This window comes from Mycetomoellerius zeteki, unplaced genomic scaffold (assembly GCF_001594055.1).
Source record: "Mycetomoellerius zeteki isolate Tzet28-1 unplaced genomic scaffold, Tzet1.0 scaffold184, whole genome shotgun sequence".
Lineage (NCBI taxonomy): Eukaryota > Metazoa > Arthropoda > Insecta > Hymenoptera > Formicidae > Mycetomoellerius > Mycetomoellerius zeteki.
Window position 1 is genome coordinate 39,333 of NW_017256797.1, and position 25,083 is coordinate 64,415.

The 25,083-nt window shown below is 32.5% G+C and overlaps 1 pseudogene; it reads left to right on the forward strand.

Annotated features, from left to right (window-relative positions):
• Positions 1-23,410: 23,410 nt before the first annotated feature.
• On the forward strand, positions 23,411-24,348 carry LOC108721835 (uncharacterized; annotated as a pseudogene).
• Positions 24,349-25,083: the final 735 nt, after the last annotated feature.

The following is a 25,083-nucleotide window of genomic DNA, read 5'->3' on the forward strand; positions in this document are numbered from 1 at the left end:
TGACTTTACTGCCTCATTACTGACTGACTATTGACGACGCGTTCTCTCGCGGGCCTCTATTTATTTCTCAAAAAGGGGCGTCTTTTCCTTTGTCTAGGACAATTGTTAAGTTGCAAGCGGTGATTTACGTTTTTTCTTAGGTCTTATCGTGGTTAATCTCGAGTGCTTTGAAGGGGAGGTAATTTATGATTTTCTCGAGTCTGCGGGAAAATTGCTCCGAGTGAATGTCAAATTTTATTATGCCGTGAAAAATATAGCTGGGTAAACCATTATTCGTGACGTTTAGTCAGTTTTCTTAGGATGTTCGTGTGTAGGGCAACCGTTGTCAATCTTAAGTCTGGTCCTAGATAACGTTAATATGGGGGTTTCTTTGGAGCGTTTTATGTCTTGGGTGTTTGCGATTTCCTTATATGGGTATATTTTGTAATCGTACTACTTCTAACCCTGCGTTTTTACCTAATATGGAATTGTTAGTCTGCCTCGGGTGGCAGCTAGGGTATGACGCAGACATATGGATTTCCACACGAACAAAAAATTCCACACGAAATAGTTTTGTGTTACGGATGATCTACTCTACTTGCACACAAAGTTTCAGAATTTTTTTAATTTTTGAGTTGCCTAGTGTCCCTTGTCAGTTATTGTCAATTAAATTATCTAAAAAAATACCTGATTTTTGCAATAACTAGATAACGTTAATATGGGGGTTTCTTTGGAGCGTTTTATGTCTTGGGTGTTTGCGATTTCCTTATATGGGTATATTTTGTAATCGTACTACTTCTAACCCTGCGTTTTTACCTAATATGGAATTGTTAGTCTGCCTCGGGTGGCAGCTAGGGTATGACGCAGACATATGGATTTCCACACGAACAAAAAATTCCACACGAAATAGTTTTGTGTTACGGATGATCTACTCTACTTGCACACAAAGTTTCAGAATTTTTTTAATTTTTGAGTTGCCTAGTGTCCCTTGTCAGTTATTGTCAATTAAATTATCTAAAAAAATACCTGATTTTTGCAATAACTTATATATTTTTTTTATTTTATGTGAATTTTATTTATTATTTTATGCAAATTTTTACTTGAAATTTGAACCTTTTCTTTACAAATGCACCATTTTTATATCTTTCAATATTTTTAAATATGCCAGGTATTTCGCTAGCAAATTTAATGCAGATTAAAAATAATTTTTTAATTTTTGACACACGAACAAAAAATTCCACACGAAATAGTTTTGTGTTACGGATGATCTACTCTACTTGCACACAAAGTTTCAGAATTTTTTTAATTTTTGAGTTGCCTAGTGTCCCTTGTCAGTTATTGTCAATTAAATTATCTAAAAAAATACCTGATTTTTGCAATAACTTATATATTTTTTTTATTTTATGTGAATTTTATTTATTATTTTATGCAAATTTTTACTTGAAATTTGAACCTTTTCTTTACAAATGCACCATTTTTATATCTTTCAATATTTTTAAATATGCCAGGTATTTCGCTAGCAAATTTAATGCAGATTAAAAATAATTTTTTAATTTTTGGCTACAGCATACCTTGGACTTGTTCTACTGTTCACCGCGGAGGCTTTCATTACATGCAGATCTCCAAAAAACGTGCCATGGCGCCACCATTTTGTTTTTTAGAATTATAATTTTTATACATTTTGTATATCAAAATACAAGTAATAAATAAGTACAAAAAGATTTTTTGTATCATGTAGATACAGTTTTTTAATAATCACCTCTCAAATTAAGGTATGATTTTGAGGCCTTCAGGATGGACTAACCCCTTAACCTATCACAGATTATTACAGAATTTAACCTATCACAGATAAGATAGATCATGCATAATCTTTTGTTTCGCGCTTGCCGGTATCTATGCAGTTATTTAGGTTTTTGAGCAATTATTCATTATTTTTAAAATGAAAATATTTAAAATAGTATATTTAATTAAAAATGACGAATTAGAGCCAGTGCTACATAAATGGGAAAAAGATGGAATTGTATACTGGCCTAAAACTAAGAAGGAGTGTCGTAAAAAGCAATTGGATGTTAGCAGCAAACCTGACAGGAATATTTGGTCGAAACTTGAAGGCATTGTTATGATATTACTTTTGTTTACGAGCACTGTTAATTTTAAGATGGGTGCCTTCCAAGAAGGGACACACATGACACAGTGTGACACAGTGCATGATTACATCCTTGTTGTTCGCCAATGTTAAACAAGGAGTGATCACTGTGTTGTATTAAATCACTTGTTGGAAGGCATCTGATGGCAACATCACATACTACATAATTAACTTTTTACGTCGGAAAGCATGTATACATGCTCTCCGCTCTTATTTCAGAAACTATTGACCTTATTTTTATGAAACTTGGTATACAAGGGTTTTTGATGGTGCTGTTTTCAATTCTGAAGTCAAAACTTCAAAATTCAAGGTGGCGGATCCGATATGGCCGTCGTCCAAATGATCAAAAAATGCAAATATTGTTCAAATATTATAAAATTCATTACAAGGGTTTTGATGGTGCTCTTTTCGAATTTAGAACTTTAACTGTAGAAGTTTGATTGATGATACATTGGTGAAGCAAAAAGCATGGTTTTCGAGATTGTGCATCACTGCAGTGAACATCCACGATCCATATGCAAGAAAGAAATACTAGTGCACATGAGTAATAATTGATAGAAGATCATGATTTTCATGGTATCGTGTTTGTCTTCTGCTACCACGGCAGTACAAACTGGCTCTGACTATATTGTGAATATTTTTTGTTGCATACTAGGTCAATAGGATGTAAATATATTGTGAATATTCTTTATTCCAAGTTGTCAATAACAAAAGTTTGCGTGGTATTGATGAGCTGCAAAGAGAGCGTCATCAAAAACCTCTGTAATATGAATTTCATAAGTTTTAATCAACATTTGAATTTTTTGACCCCTTCAACGTCGGCCATATTGGATCCATCATCTTGGATTACAGAATTTTGAAATGCTAAGGTCAGATTCGGATTCAGAGACTCAAAATTACTCTTAAATACTAGCTTTCCCATAATTCACTCTTTCAGCAACCCTCCGTCCTGAAAAGATTAACCACGAATATTTTCCGTTATTTTGGAAGATGTTATATGTGGCTTAGCGGACTAATTCGGCTAACGTCAACATTAAGTTGAATATTTAATTTGCAGAGTCAATGTCAAATTTTGCTGACTTAAATTGATGTCGACATTATGTTAGGTTCAGTTTAAAAAATTAACGTCAGCTTTGCCGACATTGTCGATGTCGGATCTGAATAGATACAATGACGTTGACAAGGTCAACGACGGCGCGACGTCATTTAACATTTGTAACGACATCACTTAAGCCAACCAATATATTACTAAATACGTCGACTTTAATTCTAACTAGAACTATACCAATTTTGTAGAATTGATATGAATTTGGTATAATATTGGTCGTTAATCAGATAGTTATACCGATGTGTCGCTTAAGTTGCATTTTATTAAATATATTGATATATTCATGGAAGATGTTACTTTTTTGATTGAATGAAATTTAGAGAAAAAATTAATTATATCTTCTTTGTTTGTTAAATTTTATTTAATAATTTAAGAAAACAACATGAATGCATGCATATTCAATGTATTCAGTTACATTAACTCAAAATATGTTTGTATATAGGAAATGTTGAAGCGCTTATGAAAAACGTCTAGAAAGCTTTAACGTGAATTGTTGGTACATCTCTTTTATACTAATTAATATTGAAACGAATATGCAACTGTTATTCATTCTAATTTAACGGAATAGAGATAATCCAAAACTAATGATTTAAATCCCATGATCTGAATCTCGTCCTCACTCTCAAGCACTTTTCCAATTATTATATAAAGATAAAAGTATGAACGTGTTCGTATATTCATAAAGTTTATTTTCGAATAAAAAACCATGATTACGTTTACATGGCAACTATTAATTGAGTTTAGTTATAACCTACATTGAGTAGTTATAACCTTTGAAATATGTATTCGATTACATTAAGCGGTTTTAATTTATCATACTGTTGTAATAAAAACAACTGTATAATTCTTTAATTATGTTATAAGCTCGTAGCATTCCCAGTAAGAAATGTTAATGAAATCGACATCGCATGGATGTCGATTCGACGTTGAAATCATTAAATCGACGTCGATTCGACGTCGATTTCGTTGTCATTTCTCACTGGATTCAAGGTTGGTAATACAAGCATAGCAAACATAATATGTAAAGATAAGAAAAAGTAAGTAAGTAAATAGAGATAAAGAGTAAAATAAACAGTAAGAGTAAGACTAAATGTAAAGATAAAGAGTAAGTATTTATCCTGGCAAAAATAAAAATCAGAGCGTAAGTTAAATATAAGGGACGAGTAATAGAAGCATTTACGCTTCTTTCATTATTCCAATTTTCGTTTCCTAGAAACTTCATTTACGCTCTTGTTATTATCCCCTTATATTCGACTTAAGCTTCGATTCTTATTTTCATCAGAGTAAAGATAAATATAGTACGTAAAATTATAAGAAAAGGAGACATTAAAATTTGGAAATTTAAAAAAAAATTTGAAAAATTTCCTTTATGCATCTGGGTTTATTTGCATTATTTTCAGTGTAAGTACGATCAAAGCTGATCAGAACTAACCATGTAACTATATTTTTCTTTTTTTCCGCGTTATCAAAAGACTTTGTGCTTCAGAAAAATGGAAAATTGTTTAAAAATCTCAATTTTTTTCTTGACTTTTTATGTATGTACTGTCACGCATTTGCATCATGTTGCATTTCTAATTTTCGCAGAAGTTATGAGAATTTTGAATAAAAATTAATTTATTAACAAATTTCCAGGTCAGGGACTTATAAATGTATAAACGCGACATGTTTTCATTTTTATCAGTTTACACATGCTTCGACGATTGTGTACCTGTGCTGGAGAAAATAGTTAGTTGAAATAGAAAATAATAAATACATTTTCTGTGCAGGGAAATAATTGAAATAGCTTTAACAGAAATATTTATCTGAAAGACGCATCTGTAGAAATATTATTGGGTATGGGAATAAGTTTCCGCCCTTTTTTAATGTAAAAGATGTATTTATTTAAACAAAACAATACAAAGTGAGTTTATTCAAATGCTCCGTCAGAAGCGACAACTTTCTTCCACCTTTCTGGTAATAAACGGATTCCTCGAAGGAAAAAATCTGGTTCTTTTGAAACGATCCATTCATCAAGCCATTTTTTGATACCTTCATAAGAATTGAATCGTTCTCCAAAAAGAGCCTACTGCATGGACCGGAACAAATGGAAATCTGAAGGAGCAATGTCCGGTGAATATGGCGGGTGGGGCAGAACTTCCCACTTCTCACTCCTTCCAAGTATTTCTTGATCAGTTTTGCAACGTGTGGCCTAGCGTTGTCATGTAGCAAAATCAGCTTGTTGTGTCTATTGTCCCATTTTTCTTTCAAAGCTTGGTTCAAACGTGTCACTTGTAGTCGATAACGATTGCCAGTGATGGTTTCTTCTAGTAATGCTTGCAATTATGCATCTTCAAATTTTTTCGGTGCACCTTCGCGTTCTTTATCATGCACGTCGAAATCACCATTATTGAATCGCCGAAACCATTTTTTACAAGTAATATTCGATGGAGCATGCTCACCATAAATATCTACGAGCAAACGATGCGTTTCCGCAGCACTTTTCTGTAAAATGAAATAATGGAGTAAAACTTCCCGCAAATGTTGCTTTTTTGGAATAAATTCCGACACTTTCAACGCAAAAAAAGTTACTCTTGTTTACGCTTCGAACGAATGCCAACTACTGGGCTCAAAAACTTGAACACCTTTCAAATACATGTATTGCCGTTTTATCAAACACCCAAGCAGTGCTACTAACGTTTCTCTACAATGGGCGGAAACTTATTCCCATACCCAATATAATAAAATTAATATTGTAATATCAAGTAACATTTTCTATGTAATTTTATATTGATATATTTTCTTAATTATCCTAAAAGCTGGATGCAATATTCTGTTTTGCAATTCATTACAGCTTAAAAAGTCATTTGCTCTAAATTATATGTATAGATTCTCCTAAGATTTTTATTTTATTTAGTTATGACAAGTTTATCATGTTAAATTATGTACTATCATCATCATTTTTAGTCAAGATTAGTTACAATGATTAGATTTCATTTTTCATTCTCATGAATAGAACGAAATTTTTTCTTTATTTGAGGAATCAAATTATATTAAATTACAAGTTAATTTAATTGTGTGATGTTTAAAACTGTTTAATTGTTATGGTGATATCCACATTTTTTATATTCCATCCTGTGCTCTTGCACCATCAAATTCTGCACTGAACTTGATGCAAGAGCAAATCCAGCCACAAAGAACGAACCTATTACAGAAACATTGTCTTCCATTTAATCTCAAGATCAAGATTGCGAGGGAATGTGAATCAGTTTTCCTATTTAGATCAGTTTTATTAAATCTTGACAATCGAAACATATGTATGATACCAGTCGCGGCATTCTGTACAAGTTTCCTGTTTCTAAACAGTATAATGAAATAGAAAATAGTAAAAGTAAAATAAAAGAAGTAGCCCACATTCCAAAGATATACAGGGTGTCCCGTACACTTCCCGTTAGTAGCAGATTCCTGAGATTATTTCGAAACGAAAGTCCTGATACTAAAATATCGAAATGCTATCAAAATTAACAAATTTAAAATTATGAAAGGCTGTACTAACATGAAGTGTACGGGACACCCTGTATATCTTTGGAATGTGCGCTGCTTCTTTTATTTTACTTTTACTATTTTCTATTTCATTATACTGTTTAGAAACAGGAAACTTGTACAGAATGCCGCGACTGGTATCATATGTTTCGATGTTAAGAAATAAATGTTAAGAAATAAGAAATAGTAAATAGAAAATAGGAAATAGAAAATGAAAGTATTTTGTTTAATTATAAAATAACGAAATGCCAAATAAGTATTTTATTTAAAGTGAACGTTGATGTAAATAGTAAGTACTATTTGCCTTTTTTATATTTACAATGCAAAATACTTATTTGAAATAGTATTTTTTACATATCCTATGCGAAATACTTATTTCAAATAGTATTTTTCATAAATCCTCCTTTAAATAAATATTTTTGCAGCATTTATTTCAATTTTTCTCCAGCTCTGTTGTTTACATATAACGGTATTATTACATACGTATTTTGTTTTTCACGTGTTTATTAATTAGAATGCATTGGATACCCGAAAAATATCCGGTATTCGATATTACCTGGTACTTATTTTTTACTATCCGATTTTTACTATAACCGAAAATCATTAGTAGTATCCGATCGAAACCACTTTTTTACCTCCGGTCGAAACCGAAAACGAATATATTCGATTTATATTCAATAATTTGAAATTGACTGAAACCGAAACCAAAATTTTCTGATAGATCTTACGAACATCATATAGTTTTCAGAAAATCGTTAGAAAATATTAAAAAATATTATGTGAAATTTATGTACCCTTTTAAGAATAGATTTTATTAATATCCTATTATTTCTAATTATAAGGAATTTCATACACTAGACATGTGGCGACTTGGCGAATAAAAAAGGATAAAGGAAAAAGAGGTAGTGTCGATGTGGTTTGCAACAGTCGGTGTCGATCAGCTGATGATAACATAGTTTTTCGATTGATCGCCGGTGCGTTGCAATTTGTACAGTTTCGGTTTACTTAACGACATTTTCTCTGAACTTAAAACTGACCGAAATCACAACCGAAATCGAAATTTGTTGGACTCTAATCATTGGTATCCAACAATACATATAAGTACATATATATAATACTTTTAAGAAGTATAATTTTATATTAAAAGTTTACATCATTGATGTAGAATTTTATTCTTTTCAACGGAACTTCTTGCACATTTATGATTTTGCACAGTTATAATAATTTATGCCGACAATCGAAATAAATTATCACCGGAAAATGTTAAAATGATATTCCTCATAAAAAATTTATTAAAATTAAACTTTGATTACTAAGCAATGGAATGTGGAAATTGTATTGCAAATACCCTGTTCCACAGCCGGTTAATTATTATCGCTATTTTTCCTTTGCTTTCCCTTTTTTTAGAATTTTGGGGAATTTGTATCGATATTAGGAAAATATTCTGTATCTGGCCGGATAATCACCCTACCGGATATCCGACCGGATATCGAATATCCTGTGACATATTCTTTTCAAATATACAATATCCGGTATCTGGCAATTTTATGATCCGGTGCCCACTTGTAATAATAACTACAATTTGTAAACCGCAACCTGAAACCTGATCAAAGAAAGTCGCAAGCAATAGTAATTATATTTAATTTTTTAAATATATTTTAGTATGCATTTTATTTATCTCAGAATTTTGTATAATGTAATAATAAATGTCAGCGTAATATTCATCGTTCTTTATTACAAAAAAATAATAAGCAAAGTATAAGTAAAATAGTGATACAACAAGAAAAGAAATTAAAGAAATATAGAGAGATAATGATAGAAATATAAGATAAACCTTTATGTAAAAATAAATTTTAAAAATGTAACTTTGTTTTTCCTTTTATAAAACTTTGCTTCTAAACGAAGATCGTAACGACGCGACGATGTTGCAGCTAGGAGTAATCTAATAGGACCGGCCAAGTTAAATGCTAACTTTTTTACTTAAAGTTTTAACGGTGTTGATTATGCCGATTGACTATTCGAAAGCAGACGTGCAAAAATGTATTTGTCAAATTCATATTAATATTTTCACGGGACAATTATGATTATTAATGAATAAAGCTGTTTTAATACACATTTTAATAACAGTTTGAAATTAAAAGCTTCAAAATCGAAATCGATATTTGCGATATAAATATGAGCAGAGAAACAATTGATATGAAACAAATTTGAAGGAACAGTTATATTAAGGACTAGTAGATTCACAACCGTTAATAATGTACGCAATATTTGCATGTCATATAATACAACGCGCCTAAGCTGCTTCATTACATGTTAATTACGATATGATTTTCTTCACTGACACGGCTTTTAATACCTCATACTATGAATCATTTAAGTTGCTAAATTTTCAATGTCTGTAATCAAAGTATTATTGAAAATTTATAAGACTTAAACGATCGCACAATAATCGAAATGTTTATTAATTAACAGTATATCGAATTAAGTAAATTAACAGTATATTTAAGTCTAAAATTTTTAGATGCGGATAAGTTTTATTCTATATGCAATTAATGATTATTTAACAAATTTTAAAGAATATTAATGTTAATCGACAGCTTAATTTTTGTTGATTGCCAGGCACAGTTTTGTTTTCTAAAGATAAATTTCTATCGTCGCGCTAATCCTACGCTCGTACCATTCCACGTAAGGATTGATAACTGCATCATAGAAACATGAGGAAACAGTGAATACGATTATAACATTTCGTAGCAGCGAGAGTTAACGGATTTGACATTACAATGGAGCAACGATAATTTACTTTTACATGAGTTTTGCATAGAATAGCGAAACTTCGCGACAGCATCGCAGAAATAATCTATTGCACGCGTCGAGACCCAAATAGAAGTTGAGCGGACGTATGCAATCGTTAAATCTACGATGCAACTACCTCAACTTCACATCCGACATTGTATGTTGTTATAGTTTCTAGGAAACGAACGGATAGAACGATTGATGTCACTAGCCTAATCATGTCTACAGTTATGTATTTCATAGCACTGCTTACTACTAATATTAATTATTATATGTATAAATACAATTGTTTTAAAATAGTTTTACAAAAGATTTCGATATCTTTAAATTAAAATGTTTTAGCCTTTTATGCCATTTATTTATTGTATTTAAATCGAATTTGTACACTGTTTTCTTTAATTGAGCTTTTTGGAAAATATTAAATATGATTACATTTGAACAAGTAGATATCATGAGAGATGATTATTAATGTTAAATAACAATTAATATCGGCAATTATAGCAACAAACAGATTTTTTAATAGACGAATGAGTCAAGATTAGATTAGACACACATAGAAATAAGTCATTTATAACACTGCACATGCTCCAATTGTTTTCAATATCTCTTCTCTTCAATTAACGATCGTAAATTTATTTAAAAGTTCCTTGCGCGCGCGATAAATTGAAATGCTTGGCGTTTTACATGATCTAGCATTTATGATGTGCTTATGATACAAAAAAGAATTAATGTAACATACGTCCTCGTAAAATTACATTTTCAATACTCATAAGTTCTCCGCGTAAAGCGTGAACCAATTTTGATGTTTCAAATGTACAGGAAGTGGACATGACCAGTCGAATGTCAAACTGGCAAAACAATTTGATCGCGATATGTAAAATATCGTGATCAAAGCGTTGTTTCAATTATAGCTTTTTGCAAAAGAACAAAGTTAGCAAATAGGACCATTTGTAAATATGCATGACAAATATACTTTTTTGACATTTTTGACCTATTTGCGCGCGTTTGCTGTTCGACTATTTATTCATGCGAGTACTTTTACAATATTGTAGAAAATTTAGTTTATACTTTATAATTTATAGATCGGCTAGGAAATTACGTAATTACTACTGTAAATATATTCTTTATACAAAAATACGAGTATATACAATCCATTGACTCTTCAGGGCTCAGTAAAACAACTGACACAACTTATTTATAATAGAAAATATAAAATACGTTGCACAATATTATTTAAAATATAAACTCGCAAAGTTCGGTAAAAAATTGATGATTTATTTAAAATAAAAAATAAAAAACAAATTTAGAAAACTTATTTAAAAATGAAATAATTGAAAGAGGACGAGCAAACAGGATTGTCGCGCTATAAATTTAACATTATAAATAACATTACATATATTCTTCAAAATTACATTAAAAAATTACGAACGTTTCGACTCACACCGAGTCATCTTCAGTGTACATACTTCATGTTGTTCAATGGTAAATCTCAAATTTTACTGGCTAATATGAATGAGCTATGTATCCATTTTAATGCTATATTCTCTCCTCAACTGACTCATAGTTTTTTTTAATGTCTATTATAAAAATCAATATTGAAATAATATACAAGTTCTTAAGCAAATAAATTATACAACATTAGTAATAATTAAACGCATACCTGAGGAAGCAACTGCTATCGTATTTTTTACTTTAAATAAAAAGTTGATTTCAAAAATTTATTAAAAATAATAACTTATAAGAAAAATAAGGAACATGTTTTAATTAAGAAAAACAATAATGGCTTATATATAGGAGCGTTATATAGGACTCTCAATCTATAAAATATACATATACTAACATAAATTAAGGCTAATGTCAAACGCAGATGATCAGGTACAAGATTTGATTGACATGCTCTCTATCTACTAAGGTGAGTCACTCCACTTTTTATTATTTTATATTGTTCCATACTAATTAGTTTTCTTGTATCGCTAGATTTTACATCACTTCATCTCTGGCAATTCGTGAGTGACACAATCTTTTTTGATATGTGAGTTTTTCGTTATATGTATAGCTATATTGCTGAGGAGCACTCCAAAGTGAGTTGATACGTTCAAAATATATAAAGAAGACGTTTATCGATAGAGGATTCGTAATTTCATTATTTTAAGAATTTACGCCTGATCACCTGCGTTTGATTCTCATTAGCCTTGATTTATAGTATATAATTATATTGAGCTACATATATGTAAACATGTTTCAAATAAACATTCTAATACAAATAATATTTTATTATTTTGTCTCTTTGAATGTCCTACATTTCAGTTTTCACGTATACGGTATAGCTATATAGTACTAAATAACAGAATAACTATACGTATTATAGTATCATATATATTAACATACATATATATATATAATATATATGAAACCCTTCAATACTTCAATAGCTGGGCTCGGTAAAATAATTAATATGACTTATTAAAAATAAGAAATGCAAAATAAATTCTAAAAACTTATTTAATATATAAACTCGCAAAAGTCGGTAAAAAACTGATACAACATATTTAAAACAAAAAATATATAATAGATTCCAAAAACTTGTTTAAAATATTAAATAAGAAATATCAAGAAAAATGTAAAGAAATTATATAAAACAATAAATACTAAATAACTTTTTCATTTTTTTAATTTAAAATACACGTTTTAAATAAAGTTATTTTAAAAACGATCGAGCCCTAAGTGATTCACATTGCATTAATGATGATAATGGAAATTTTAATAGAAAGTGTAATAAATTCCATTAAAAATTTTATATTTATAATATTAATACATGTGTGTATATATATATATATATGTGATTTCACCCTTTAAATTACAAAAAAGATTTACCCAGTTATTAGGTCATTTTAAAAATTCGTTCTATTAAAAAAATTCAACAAATTAAACTTTTGTCTTATTTTTTAGTACAAAATAATATAATTTGAATTAAGCTTATACAAACTATTGTATTTGTGACATACAAATAAAGAAATTCTTTAATTAGCACTCGTGCAAGGTATCAAATGTTTGTAGAAATTTATGTTCATTCTTGTTTTCCAAACAGAATCAAATATAGTTTAATGAAAAAATTTCACGGATATCTGATTTTGATTTGGCATAATTAAAAAATACATATCAATTAGCAATGTTTAAAAGAAATACAAAAAAATATATAAAGCAATTAGAAAATAATTAAAACAGAAATTGATAAAAACAAATATGAAATGATTAAAATTTAAATAAAATAATTACATTGGAAATAATATATATAACGCGATTTACGATCAAAATAATTCATGAAACAATTTTGTTTGTCATCATTCTTTATCTCTACTAAATACGTTCCATAAGCAACTATGAGATCAACTACTCATGTAATATACAGTGAGTGCAAAAAATATTAGTATAAACAAAATGTTTTTTAAAAAAATTTGATTTTTAAAAAATAAACATTGTCCAGCGAGAAATGAATCATCAAATTGATGTCGAATCGATATAGATACGATGATTTCAACACCAATTTGACGTCGATTCAACGTTTAATTGACGATCATTTCTTGTTGGGTAATTAATAATTTATTTATAAAGAATAAAATAGACTGTATGTTTCTTAAAATTATATATACCAAAAAGATGTGTATTAATTATAGAAATATCATCTAAAAAATAAACGAAAATTAACAATTGTATTGTTTGGATGCTTAAAAAGTATTCGTACAATCGAGAAATTTAGCTTCTAAAATCAGGAAACATGCGAAGCTCGTTTGTTTATGTTAGAACAGAATGTATTCATTGTATAAAATTGCTAATTATGTTTATTTTCTACAAATAAGACTTTTTTATAACAAATTTCCTTATACAAATACTTTTTGCTCTCACTGTATGTAAAAGGAAACTGATTTTACAGATTAAGTTACAAAAACATTAATAGGAAACAAATTCTATACGCATCTCAAAGTTTTTAAGACTTTAAGTTGGCAAGTTGATTAGTTCAAGAGAAAACCGTAAACATTGTATTTAAAAAATTTTGTTGCGTTTTCGACTAATTTTAAAAGTTTAATATGTCACTTTTACCCTTAATATAATATATGTAATAATTTTAATGTTATGTCACTTTTATCCTTAATATATGTAATAATTTTAATGTTTTGATAAATTTACTTAAAAGTTAACTTTAAATTTAAATTAAAAAATAAAATTTTGCTATTTACTTTTTATGATAATATTTATAAACGTTTTCAAAAAGAAGAAATTAACTTCTAAAAACTTTTAATTATTTAAAATATATATGATTATAAATTTAAAAAGTATAGAAATTTATCAAAAAATTATATTTTGCTAATATTCTTCAAAAATATTGAAGTATCAGGAAAAAATGAATTATCTCTTTACCTATTAAAATGTTAAACTATACATATCCGACAAGTAACAAGTACTATTCGCTAACGATATATAACGATGTAAAAATATATTTATTGTTTTATGTAATTTATATGTAAGTTCAAATTGTGTGTGTGAAATAATTTAATTTTATAACGATCTTATGTCATTTCGTGTGAAATATGTACTTCAAAATTATTAATGATTTGTCATTATGTCTTTGAACGATCTTAATTGTTTATGAAAACTAGAATTAAATGTATAAACTAATGAATACAAGCGAAATATTACTTACGTTTAGCATATGCCTTATCGCTGATGGAAACTAAGATCACGAGTAGGATGATCGACAAGTAGAGCGAGAAAAGACCAGAAATCGTGTTGGTTCTCATCCTGTCACGATCGTCAATGGCGCACTTTGCTCTGCTGCGAGGGTAAATGGAAAAAACGAAGCTAGTTGACGCTTCTATTTGTACAGTTGCGAATGACAGGTTCGTCGAGGCGAAGCGATGTTACCCCGTCGAGCAAGTGGTTGTGAATGAACGATGGTGGCGGCGCGCGCGTACTCTCTTTTACAGCGGAAACTGGAGTGGCGCAGTTGGATATCACCGTAGTGCATACTGGATACGGCAAACGATGTATCCGTGGATAGCAGTAATATTTTATAGATGATAGTGGCGATGATTTTATCATAATGTTTTTATCACTGTGGTCTTTAATTATAATCCTGAACACGGAAATTGACGGATATTTATTCTTTTGAAGAAGCACTCCGAAAGAATTGCATATCTCAAAAGAAGCACTTCAAAACCGATTATGAGGGAATTTTGGATAGGATAATTAAAGGCATATTGCAGTATACAGACATCGGTAATTCAATGGCGTTACGTGACTACACTCTTGTGACCGAAACTTAGCTACACAATATAAAGAATATCGCTCATTTACTACACAGTAAACAAGATTTTCCCGAAAATACTTGAATGTCATGTATCATTAAAGTTTTGTAATAATAATTTTGATATATATAAGTTTAATGTAATAATTGATTGTAGAGAATTATAGATATGTACTTTTAAAGTGAATATTTTTTCCCAGCATTCGAAAATGTATTCAAATGAATTAAAAATTGCAATTCACTTTAATTTATCCGAGTTCGTGCTTTAGAGTGCCGACTGGATTGGAATGAACTGAAATGAACTGATATCTAAGGGCATAAATTTGTCGTAATTATTTAGAACATCTTCCTCCACGTTAATTTTGATGAAATTCCCACACAACATGTAATATTGGAGTAATATTGCAACTTGTATAGTGCAATATTATGTAAATACTGAGATATTACATTGCGATATATCACAATGTAATATTGCAATAATTTTGTTGAGATATTACAATGTGATATATCATTCTGCAATATTACTACAATGTCGTCCAAATATTGCAATGAGATACATCCCAATGATGTATTACCGCAATATCGTTCAAATATTACAGTGTAATATATCGCAATGTAATGCAGTATCGTCCAAATATTTCAATATGATAGGTTAAAGTCGCATACTATGAGATACCTTTTTTAAAAGCTTGTAATTTATTTAATTTTAACCTCGATTTCTACCTTCATGTCAAATTTATGGGAAATATGTTTAAGTTTTATCGTCAAAAGTTAGCAGTCGATAATAGCTATTGTTACGTCCAATGAATTCCACGATTTCTTCATTTCGCGAATGTTCAACGAAGTAATCAGTTAGAATATAGCACGACCAAAAACTCGAGCGTTAACGGACACCGATCGGCGAGCATGATAATATTTAAAGAACGTGTCGTTAGAAACCTTCCCAGCGATATTGGAAAAATAAGTTACTAGCAAAAACATAATTACTCAGAACCGCCTGATCCACGACAATAAAATATTATGGTACAAAAAATTACAAACAATGCAATGTAAGAAAAATACTGTTTAAACACGATCGGTTTTAACGAATTCAGAATCTAAACGCGGATTAGGGATTCTGTGTAGATATATAAAAAGTTCAAGGATGTTTTCTCGACAACAACATGAAATTAGTAAAACGAAATTTTTTTCTTTCTTTTTTTTCCGGGATTATCGGTCATAAACAATAGTGTCTAGACGAAAGAAAACACGTTCGACTAATAAAAGAGAAATCGGTAATTGAAAAAAGGAAATATGAAAACTTACGTAAGAACAACGAAAATCGTAACCAGATCGTTCGAAAGGGACAATAAGTTAAATCCCCTCTCTCTGAAAATAAAGCAGATTGAAACTAAACTCGCCAATAGGTGACTCTGTGAATCCGAAATTTTTAGTCAAGGTGATATCGTATCACCAATAAATTTTCAAGAAATCAAAATTTATAGTACGGGCGGAGCAAATTTAGAACTAGTTCTCCAGTAATAATTTGAGAAACAAATCTTCCACTAAGAGCGGAAAAAGCCCACTAACACGAATCCTCAATTTTCCAACCTAACACATCCCATCAAAGGACACTTTCCAAAGGACTCCTATATAAACCGTGACACCGCGAGATTCTTCGTCATATATACGAAGATAGTTTCATATACGGGAGAAATTTTTGAATTCTTTTCGCTAAAGCTTTCGTTAAATAGTTTGCACTTCATAAAAATCTTAGATTGTGCGCGAATTAATCCAGTGATGAACATCATCTCTTTGGTCTCCGACATCTGATACGAACGTTCCGCTGCAGAAAATTGTAAGTCTCATGGATTATTTATTTGTCTCCGAAATTAAACTAACTCACTAAAGAATGAATAATTCACTAGTTCAAATAATGTTCTATTAAATATTCAAAAATGTCATCAAAATCAACGGAATCGACAGATAATTCTCGCGCTCAACACCCCTTCTTTCTAAAGACGATTTCACCAAACTATTCTGATCCAGATGAAATCCGAACTGCTATCACAGGACAGCCTTCCGATATCTACATTCTAGTATTTCTTCCCCATTCTGGCTATCCGTATTTAGTCCCAGTTGGTTTTGTCCATGATCTCTTCCCGCCTTCCTCTGTTATAATCAATGAACTAAACTAATTCTACGCATATTGCCTCTCTGCTTGCACACATGAACACGCACACAGATTCACAGCTCGCCCAATGATAATATTCTCTTCGCACAAAAATGTAATTAGCATTTTTAGTAACTTTATTAATTTATAATTTTTAATAATTAACGATCACTTTAGTAATTTATAAACTAGATTTAACCCATTAACGCGCACCACAAAATTTTTTGCTTGATTTCAAGATTATTTTTAACACACTAAAACATGAAATATGTCAACGAAACTTGGTATCCTAAGATTTTGAGGGTCGCTCTTCACGATGGCGAGGTCAGAATTTCATTTCGACCATGTGGAAATGAAATATGGCGGCCGGTTTTTTTTTAAAGGTTGCTTTCGAATTGATGACCATTTTTCTAATTTTCGCCAAGTACACCATCGGTGGTCAAAATAGTTGTACTTTAAGATCCCATGGTGAAATTTTTAAAATCCATCATGGCGGATCCAAAATGGCAGCCGAATTGATAAAATTTTGAAAATTTGGTGTTTTTTCGTACCTCATCAAATTTTAGTTATATCCTATTTGTTAAATGTATACAACCACAAATCTATGATTTTAAGATCTTTTTACATTCACCGCTTTCAAAATGGCAAATTCAATATGGCAGACTATAAACTCGAAAAATCGCTAATTTTTGTATCTTTTTTATTTAGTACACCGTTTAAAACCCCAATCTTCAAATTGTTAGTGTTAGGAGTGCGTGCAAATTTCGAATCATTCCAAAGATGGCAGATCCAACATGGCGAACCAGCAACTCCCGAAAATTGAAACTTTGTCTTTACTGTGACAGTTTGTTGCAAACAGTTTTCAACTGATTGTTTTCAGAACAACTATTTGCAATAAATTTGTAGTGTTCCTAAACTGTCGTTGTCACGATTATTTTAGTAATAGTTCATTGCAAGCACTTCGTCATCAATCGTTTTCACGACTATTTCTCTACTGACAGTTCATTGCGAGCAGTTCGTCATCAGTCGTTTTCACGACTACTATTTGTAATAAATTGTGTTCAGGTGTTCTCAAACAGTCGTTCTAACGATTACTTCTCTTGTGACAGTTCATTGCAAGCACTTCGTCATCAGTCGTTTTCATGACTACTGATTGCAACAAATTGTGTTCAAGCATTACCAAAAAATCGAATTTTCCACTACTTATTCATTTAGTTATTTATTTTCTTAATCTTATTCTGAGATACAAGTACTTGAAAATGCCAAAACAGAAACGCAGTATTGTTACCAAATCCAAGTTATCTCTAAAACGTTCAAAACAATCAGCCTCTTCTCATGAAGATTGTGAAGCGAATGCTTCTAATACCGTAGTTGAATTTGCAGTAGACCCCTGTGAAGCTAGCCCCCCATTATTAAAAAAAATAATTTTTTTTGAGAGTTCTGAATAGATTTGCAATAGTTCCAGAGTTCCTAATAGATTTAAGAAATAGTTCCGGCCATTAAAGCCATAAAAACGCAATTTAAAAAATGGAGGGCTAACTTCACGCAGCCCCCCATTTCCGAAAAAAATAATTTTTTTTTAGAGTTCTGGATAGATTTTCAATAGTTCCAGAATTCCTGATAGGTTTAAGAAATAGTTCTGTCCGAGAAAGTAAAAAAAAACGTCATTGAAAAACCCGAAATTGACACATAAAAAACAGCCATAACTTTGAAAGTATTATTTTTACACAAATTTCTCATTAAGATTTTATAGAACTCTGCGGGGGCTACCCAGAATTCTCGACAGAACTGTCAGAAATCTTCAAAAAATTTTTTGCTAGTCTAATTTCGAAAATGGACACCTATAATCGCTCGTAACTTTTTCAGTTCAAACTTTACGGATTTTCGTCATTAAGATTTTCGACAGAACTCTGCGGGAGCTACCCAGAACTCTCGACAGAACTGTTGTATATAATTGTTGAATATAAATTTGTCAATATACATACTTTTTTTATATATAACAGTATGACCGCGAAATTATAAATACAACTACATTTTTTAATTAATATTCTTGTGCCGAATAAGATCCAACATTAAATACTCGAGATTTTTTATCTCTATAAAGCTAACAGGATCAAATCAGCAAAATCAAATCGGACCTATTAAACCTTTTTGGACCTATTGGTACTCATTTTATACTAATTTGTACTCTCAATAAAATTTTGTTTTCTGTGCTGTTCTGAAAAAAAAACCGTTGCCCTACTAGCTTAAAGGGACCCAACTGTTTCTCTCTGATTTCGATAAGCGTTTAGTATAGTGTTTCACAAACAAAAATAAGCGACACGATTTTTTATACGTACACTTTTAAAAAGCGAAACACTCCTTCGAAGTAAATCAGTTTTTTCTTTCTATATACAGGGTGTCCCGAATTTTTTTGCCAATCACTTTTGTGTAGGTAGAGCGGACTAAATTGAGTCGAAAAGTCCTCTGCCATTTTGCAATTTTCGCAATAGTTAACAAGATATTAATTACTAAAAATATTGGTCTTGAATAATTTTTTACTCAAATACTATTAACTTTACAGAAAAACTGCAAGAGATAAAAATCATTTATTTTCTTCTCATAAAGTTCTGAGAATTTTTTCAGAATTTTTTCAAAAATTTTTTAATACCGTATTTTCTCATGCTAGTAAAAATAAGAAAATATGCAGTACTAAAAAATTGATAAAAAATTCTGAAAAAATTCTCAGAACTTTATGAGAAGAAAATAAATTATTTTTGTCTCTTGCAGCTTTCCTATAAAGTTCAGAGTATTTGAGTGAAAAATTATTCAAGACCAATATTTAGCAATTTTTAGTAATTAATATCTTGTTAACTACTGCGAAAATTACAAAATGGTAGAGGACTTTTCGACTAAGTATAGTCCGCTCTATCTACACAAAAGTGATTGGCAAAAAAGTTCGGGACCCTGTATAAGCGAAAATCTCCGAAACTGTAAGAGATAGTAAAAAATGTTTGAAATGAAAGTTGCGTGGTTTCAGAAGTACTTTACAATAAAAATAGGAAAGAAATTTAAAAATATTTTTAAATTTATTCTCACCACTTGACTCTACTTTTTTAATATTAATTTTCTTTTGATAATGTAAAATATTTTAATATGAATTCAATCGTGTGTGTGATAAAGTTATTTTCCAAAGAATTATTTTTGAAAAATAATTAAAAACGTCTCTATACGCTCGCCATTCACCCTCGATTCTTAAAGCACCACAAGCGTATTAAGATGTTTTTAATTATTTCTCAAAAATGATACTTTAGAAAATAAATTTATCGCACATGATTGAATCCATCTTAAAATATTTTTCATTTTCATAAAAAAAATCAAAATTAAAAAAGAAGAGTCAAGTGGTGAGAATAAACAAATAACCAAATTAAAAAAAATTTTTTTTATCTTTTATTCTTAAGTATTTCTAAAACCATGCAACTATCATTTAAAATTACTTCTTAGTATAGTAATATAGTAATTTCTTAGTATTTCTTACAGTTTCGGAAGTCTTTGCTTCGAAAGAGAAAAACCGATTCACTTCGAAAGGGCGTTATCCCATAAAAGAAACATACAAAAACAGTAAAATATCAAAAATTCTAATGACGAAAATCCGTAAAATTTAAACTGAAGAAGTTACGAGCGATTATAGGTGTCCATTTTCGAAATTAGACGAGCAAAAAATTTTTTGAAAACTTCTGACAGTTCTGTAGAGAGTTCTGGGTAGCCCCCGCAGAGTTCTATAAAATATCTTAATGAGAAATTTGTGTAAAAATAATACTTTCAAAGTTATGGCTGTTTTTTATGTGTCAATTTCGGGTTTTTCAATGACGTTTTTTTTTACTTTCTCGGACAGAACTGTTTCTTAAACCTATCAGGAACTCTGGAATTATTGAAAATCTATCCAGAACTCTAAAATAAATGATTTTTTTCGGAAATGGGGAGCTGCGTGAAGTTAGCCCCCCATTTTTTAAATCGCGTTTTTATGGCTTTAATGGCCGGAACTATTTCTTAAATCTATCAGGAACTCTGGAACTATTACAAATCTATTCAGAACTCTCAAAAAAAATTATTTGTTTTAATAATGAGGGGCTAGCTTCACAGGGGTTTGCAGTAGATATACTAGGCGGGTTCTAACCCATGGGACTAGAGGGGAATGCGGGGCGCGGGGGTACTCGGTGGCCAGGGGAAACGGAGCGCGGAGATTCTTCGGAGGTGGGGATATGACGTCACTGGGCGAGCGGGAACAAGGCGCGGGGAAGGTCCCAGGGTCGCTGGTAGCGCTGTTTACCTAGGACTCAAATCATCACTGTTTATAAAAAATAGGACCCTGATTGATGGCTCATAAATGTATCGTTTTACGATGCATTCGGTATTTTTCACCACCGCCACCCTGTACCCACCCAAACAAAATGCATTAGAGTATTATACGGTAACGCGGACAAAGAAGACCAAGAAGCGCTGATATTTTTTTAGGTGGATATAGACGATATGTGGCGACGCGTTTAAGAGAAGCGCCGATGTTTCGGCTGCTAAACAAAGACATAACTCTTCTGCAGTAAATGTGGAAGGCAGAATGTGCAGGGATCCGCACAAAGGTGAGTACTCCGAGTCGAACGTACCCCCTTTTTGTCATCGATTTCTCTTTTATTACTTGAACATGCGTTCTCTCGTCTAGACAGTATTTACTTAAATTTTACGATCGACAATCTAAAAAATTAAAAGCTACGCTTTGTGATTTCCACATTTAATTTACCAGCTTTCTGTTGTTGACGAGAAAACAACCTTCAACTTGCTTTTACGCGTTTGGAAATATGAGTTTTTATCTACACAAGATCCCTGATCCACATTTAGATTTTGTATTTACTGAACCGATCGTGTTTAAATAGGATTTTCTCTAGATGGTTTGTAACCTTTGCTGTAAATTTTATTGCTATGGATCAGGCGATTCTGAGGATCTATGTTTTTGCTTATGTTTCCATCGTTGGGAAGGTTTCTAATGATACGTTTCTTGAATATTGTCACGCTTGTCCTAACGATTATTTTTACCGAAATTTTCACGAAACGGAGAAATCGCGGGATCCACTGGACATAACGAAATATATAATAGGTCAAAAGTGCCCAACACCTCAGTTGGTGTCTTGGGAGACTGTCGAATCGATCTCAATAAGAGCAGCGTGAAAAGTGTGGCTAACCATCATTGAGAACACAGTCGACATAGTCGAGAATATTAGGAACGCATACCCGCGATAACTTGAGAATATTATAAACGATGTGTTTATAATAGAAATGGAAGTAAACTTTGAGGAGATAATGAACGAAGATTCTGATGAAGAAGTGCTATCCGACGATAGTGGTTGTGCTAGCGATATGACCGAGTACGATACGGATCGTGTAGAAAAATTTGTGCCATCTCCGGAAATCCGTGCATTGAACAGCCGTACTAAACATTGCATGATCCAGTGTTACTATACAACGGATGGTCCTTTAATTGTATGCGCAGCATGCATGGTCCTTTTGGCTGATACTGACATTGTGGGACTGTATCTCGTCAGGAAGCACGACATCAATTATATTGATGCGCTAGCCGGTTGGTTTTGTACGAATTGCAGAGTGCCGATGTATACTGTATTTCCGCGCAATGTGTGTCCAATGTGCACACATTGAAAAAACTATTAAGTGCTCCATGTGTGATCTAAAGACTGTAAAAAAAGAATGGAAAACCACGAGCGAGTGGAACGCGAACTGTTGGAGCAGTGCGGTCAGGTCACTACTCTGGTGGAGTGTCTCGCGTGGCTGCAACGATGCGACGAGTGCATCGAGCGACTCGAAGAAATTTGTCGTGCCAAGCGTCCTCGTCTCGCCGTTGGACACAGATAATCCGTGGTGGCAAGGATCGCGCGACTCGCGGGTGCAAAGGTACAATTAGAGCGACGTTTCGTACACGTTGGTGGCAGGTACGCGAGTGGTGAGTACGCGAATGGCGACGAAAGATCTCTCGTCTGGCGAGAGATCGACACCGCGTTTGAAAGCCGTATATTGACGGGCGCTGTGATAAATTCTAATTATTACACATCGAGCAGCGGCGGGTTTTGGAAGACGCGAGAGAAATAGTGCTCGAGCAAGTTCGAGACGCTATAGAAAGACATGGTAGTGTGAAGGTGAACACTGCGTTCAACGGTGAGTTTGTGGCGAACGATAAACGCGCTAATAAAAGTATAAACACTAAGAACATCGAATATACCGATACACTGATTTGCGCGAGTGGTACGAGCGACACGTCATCGAGCCCACGTTGTCATCGCTCGAAGAGTTCCAGGAACGCGACAGCGGGTGGGCGCTATCACGTATACTGAATTTGTCTGTTAACATGAATAAATTATAATAAATCCCATGCGCGCGGGATGTCATGTCGAAGTACCGCGGGACATAACAACGAAACGAGCGGTGATCAGTGTGCGTACGACGGACAATGCATGCTTCGCGTGGTCAGTGGTCGCCGCTCTGTACCCGACTGCAATGTATACGGAACGAGAGTCATCGTATCCGTATTATACAACAGTACTAAATCTTCAGGCATCGAGTTTCCAATGAATTTAAAAGACATTCAAAAATTCGAACGATTGAACGCGGTGTCGATCAACGTGTACGGCATCGAAAATAAACAGATCCTTCCTCTACGGCTCACCAGCGACAAAAAGGAGAAACACGTTAACGTGCTGTATCTACAAGATCCACGCGACGACAGTCTCGGTTACTTTGCGTGAATAAAAAATCTATCCCGTCTCATGAGCTCGCAACTCAACAGAAAAAAGAACAAGAAATTTTTCTGCGATCGGTAAGTATACATAAAAAAATTATAACAGTCCTTTATACTAATAAATGATAATAATAATAATTTATATACGTTTTTCCAGATGCTTACACTACTTCAGTACGAGCGAAAAATTGGAGTTACACGCAATGGACTGCAGAAAAATGAACGATTGCGCCATCAGACTGCCGAGCGAGGACGACAAATGGCTCGAATTCGGCAACCACTGTAATAAGGAGCGCATTCCATTCATCGTCTATGCCGACTTGGAGTGTGTTCTACGCAAGATGGAACCCCCAACAGGGAAGATGCGTCGTCATATACATATCGACAGCACGAGGTATGTAGTATAGACTACTACGTACGTTGCTCGTACGACGACGCGTTATCGTCGTATCGGTTCCGTCGCGATGAAGACTGTATAGCGTGGTTCGCGCGTCAACTCCAAGACTTGGCGCATTGCGTGAAAGATATTGTATCAAACGTGCCTATGGAAACGTTGTCTAAGCAGCAATAGGAGGCGTACCGTAGCGCGACGCATTGACACGTTTTTTCATTTTTTTTTTTATAGATAACGTTATCAATAAACATATTACTACAAATATATTTTTATATAATTACATTATATGTGTACTTTTAAGTTTTAATTCAACAACTGTTGAAAGAATCTGGAGAAACGGTAGTGTCTCGGCGCTAAGACATTTTCTATAGTGCAACGCTTTTGAGACACGTCCGCGCGCGATCCAACGGTGCGACTCGGTCGTCGAGCGTTGAGCGGTAATAGACGGCGATAAAAAGTAGGCACGCTTCAAAAATCGGCCCGAAATGTGCGGAGGGGGAAAGCCGCTGGCATGAATAGAGACTAGAGACCCTTAGGCGTGCCTAGAGCTCGGACACGCCAGCGGTTTCCCCCTCCACTCAATGCCTCGCTTGCTCTCTAGCCATCGCATCGTCACTACGTAAAACATGAAACATGATTTTTTTAACTTTTCTTGCAGATAAGAAAGTGAAATTTGGTATTGGGCGACAGATTTCATGATACTCTAAATAAATTTATCGGTTTCAGAGGTTCCATCTCTAGGGAAAAAACTCTCCGTATACCGTGGGCATTTTCCTTTATACTTGATATATTTAATATTTAATTTCACAAAATGCACCACAATATAGTGTCAAATTCCTGCAGGCACCGCCTCCTATTCCCCCACTACCGCTCGATGCTCGGTTGCCTTGGCGGCCTAGCCGCGGATCGCGC